This window comes from Dasypus novemcinctus, chromosome 1, assembly GCF_030445035.2.
Source record: "Dasypus novemcinctus isolate mDasNov1 chromosome 1, mDasNov1.1.hap2, whole genome shotgun sequence".
In the NCBI taxonomy this organism is placed as follows: domain Eukaryota; kingdom Metazoa; phylum Chordata; class Mammalia; order Cingulata; family Dasypodidae; genus Dasypus; species Dasypus novemcinctus.
The window spans coordinates 193,596,584-193,600,731 of NC_080673.1; the positions used below are offsets into that span (position 1 = coordinate 193,596,584).

At 37.7% G+C, this 4,148-nt stretch overlaps 1 pseudogene; it reads left to right on the forward strand.

Moving 5' to 3' along the window:
- The first annotated feature begins 2,996 nt into the window (after positions 1-2,996).
- LOC101430188 (large ribosomal subunit protein uL13-like) lies at positions 2,997-3,736 on the forward strand (annotated as a pseudogene).
- Positions 3,737-4,148: the final 412 nt, after the last annotated feature.

Here is a 4,148-nt window from a genome sequence, read left to right on the forward strand (position 1 = left end):
CAGAAGGAGTGTTGCAGGAAATAATGGCTGAAAACTTCCCAAATCTACTGAAAGAGACATACGTACATATCCAAGAAGCACAATGCACCCCAAACATCATAAACCCCAGCAGGCCCACCCCAAGACATATACTTGTCAAATTATCCAACGCTCAAGACAAAGAGAAAATTCTAAAAGCAGCAAGAGAAAAGAAAACCAACACATACAAGGGAAGCTCCATAAGATTAAGTGCTGAATTCTCAACTGAAACTATGGAGGCAAGAAGGCAGTGGTATGATATAGTCAAGGTACTAAAAGAAAAAATTTCCAACCAAGAATACTCTATCCAGCTAAACTAGCATTCAAAAATGATGGAGACTTCAAAATATTCACAGATAAACAGAAATTGAAAGAGTATGCCAACAAGAAACCTCCCCTTCAAGAAATTCTAAAGGGAGTTCTGCAGGAAGAAAGGAAAAAAACAGGACAGGCAGAGTTGGAGGAGAGTGTAAGAGCAACAAAAAAGACAAAAAGAGAAGAAAAACAAACAAACAAAATATGACAAACACAAGTCCAATCAAAATATGACTAACATAAATAATTCCTTGACAGTAATAACACTGAATGTCAATGGATTAAACTCACCTATCAAAAGATTCAGACTGAGACATTGGATAAGGAAATATGACCCATCTATATGCTGTCTACAAGAGACACATCTTAGACCCAGAGATTCATGGAGGCTGAACGTGAATGGTTGGAAAACTATCTTACAAGCAAACAATAACCAAAAAAAGGCAGGAGTAGCTATATTAATATCAGAAAAAATAGACTTTAAATGTGAAACAATTGTGAGAAACAAGAAGGATACTACATATTAGTGAAAGGGACACTCTCTCAAGAAGAACGAACAATTATAAATATTTTTGCTCCTAACAAGGGTGCCTCTAAACACATGAGGCAAATGCTGGAAAAACTAAGTGAAAGAATAGATGCATCTACAATTATAGTGGGAGATTTTAATACACCACTATCAACTCTGGACAGAACATCACAAAAGAGAATCACTAAAGAAACAAAATATTTGAACAGTATATTAGAGGAGCTGGATCTAATAGACATATACAGATCATTACACCCAAACACAGCAGGATATACATTTTTCTCAAGTGCACATGGATCATTCTCCAAGATAAACCATATGCTAGGCCACAAAGAAAGGCTTAATGAATTCAGAAAGATCGAAATCATAAAAAATAATATCTCTGACCACAGTGGAGTGAAGCTGGAAATCTGCAAGGGCCAGAGGCCAAGATTTCACACTAAGATATGGAAATTAAACAGGACACTCTTAGAAAAACAGTGGGTCAAAGAGGAAATCTCAAAAGTAATCAATGACTACCTTGAAACAAATGATAATGATAACACAACATACCAAAATTTATGGAATGCAACAAAAGCAGTACTGAGAGGGAAATTTATAGCCATAAATTCATACATCAAAAAAGAAGAAAGAGCAAAAATTGAAGAACTAACTGCACATTTGGAGGAATTAGTAAAAAAACAACAAAGTAATCCCACAGGAAGAAGAAGAAAGGAAATAACAAAGATAAGAGCAGAACTAAATGAAATAGAAAATAAGAAAGCACTTGAAAAGATAAACAAGACCAAGAGCTGGTTTTTTGAGATCAATAAAGTTGACAAACCTTTAGCAAGACTAACAAAGAAAAAAAGAGAGAAGATGCAAATACACAAAATAAATGAGAAAGGAGATATCACCACTGACCCCACAGAAATAAAGACTATCATAAGAGGATACTTTGAAAAACTATATTCCAATAAAATTACAATTCAGAGGAAATGGACAAATTCCTAGAAACACATAAGCAGCCTATATTGATGAAAGAAGAAATTGATGATCTCAACAAACCAATCACAAGTAAAGAGATAGAATCAGTCATTAAAAACCTCCCAACTAAGAAGAGCCCAGGGCCAGACGGCTTCACAGGTGAATTCTACAAAACATTCCAGAAAGAACTAACACCAATCCTCCTGAAACTCTTCTAAAATAACAAAACAGAAGGAACATTGCCTAACTCATTCTATGATGCCAACATTACCCTAGTACCAAAGCCAAACAAAAACACCACAAGAAAGGAAAATTACAGACCAATTTCTCTAATGAACCTAGACACAAAAATACTTAACAAAATACTTGCTAATCGTATTCAACAACATATTAAATGAATTATACACCACGACCAAGTGGGATTCATTCCAGGTATGCAAGGATGGTTCAACATAAGAAAATCAATCAATGTAATACACCATATAAACAGATTGAAGGGAAAAAAATCACATGATTATATCTATAGATGCAGAAAAAGCATTTGATGAAAAACAGCACCCTTTCTTGATAAAAACATTCCAAAAGTTCGGAATACAAGGAAATTTTTTGAACATGATAAAGAGTATATATGAAAAACCCACAGCCAACATAGTTTACAATGGAGAAATCCTAAAATACTTCCCTCTAAAGTCAGGAACAAGACAAGGATGCCCACTGTCTCCCCTTCTATTTAACATTGTCTTAGAAGTACTTGCTTGAGCACTGAGGCAAGAACCAGATATAAAAGGCATTCAAATTGGAAAGGAAGAAGTCAAAATTTCATTATTTGCAGATGACATGATCCTATACGTAGAAAACCCTGAGAGGTCTATAACAAAGCTTCTAGAACTCATAAATGAGTTTAGTAAAGTCGCAGGTTATAAGATCAATGCGCAAAAATCAGTAGCATTTCTGTACACCAATAATGAGCACGATCAGGAGGAAATCAAGAAACAAATACCATTTGCAATAGTAAATTAAAAAATCAAATATTTAGGAATAAATTTAACTAAAGATGTAAAAAACTTATACACTGAGAACTATACAAGACTGTTCAAGGAAATCAAAGAAGACCTAAATAAATGGAAGAATATTCCCTGTTCATGGATAGGAAGACTAAATATTATTAAGATGTCTATCCTGACCAGGCAGCTGCTGAAGATGGCGGAGGGGCAGGTCCTGGTGCTTGATGGCCGAGGTCATCTCCTGGTAGATATCGTGGCGAAGCCGGTGCTGCTGGGCTGGAAGGTGGTAGTCGTGTGCTGTCAGGGCATCAACATTTCTGGCAACTTCTACAGAAATTAATTGAAGTACCTGGCCTTCCACAAGCGGATGAACACTAACCTGTCCCGCGGCCCCTACCACTTCCGGGCTCCCAGCCGCATCTTTTGGAGGACTATGCGAGGCATGCTGCCCCACAAGACCAAGTGGGGCCAGGCTGTGCTGGAGCGCCTCAAGGTGTTTGACGGGATCCCAGCCCCCTACAACAAGAAAAAGTGGATGGTGGTTCCTGCTGTCCTCAAGGTTGTGCATCTGAAGCCCATCCACAAGTTTGCCTACCTGGGGCACCTGACTCATGAGGTTAGCTGGAAGTACCAGGCAGTGACAGCCACCCTGGAGGAGAAGAGGAAGGAGAAAGCCAAGATCCATTACAGGGAGAAGAAGCAGCTCATGAGGCTACGGAAACAGGCTGAGAAGAATGTGGAGCGGAAGGTCAGCAAATGCACAAAGGTTCTCAAGACCCACGGACTCCTGGTCTGAGTCCAATAAAGACTTTATTCCTCAAAACAAACAAACAAAAAAAGATGTCTATCCTAGCAAAACTGATCTACACATTCAATGCAATCCCAATAAAAATCAACACAGCCTTCTTTAAGGAACTAGAATAACTAACTATGAAATTTATTTGGAAAGGAAAGAGGCCCCGAATAGCCAAAGACATATTGAAAAAGAAAAATGAAATTGGAGGAATCACACTACCTAACTTCAGAATATACTACAAAGCTACAGTAGTGAAAACAGCATGGTATTGGCATAAGGAGAGACACACAGACCAATGGAATCGAATTGAAAGTTCTGATATAGAACCTCATATATATAGCCATATAATATTTGATAAAGCCACCAAACCCTCTCAACTGGGAGAGAATGGCCTATTCAGCAAATGGTGCCTGGAGAACTGGATATCCATATGTAGAAGAATGAAAGAGGATTACCATCTCACACCTTATACAAAGATCAACTCAAGATGGATCAAAGACCTAAATATAAGAGCCAAGAC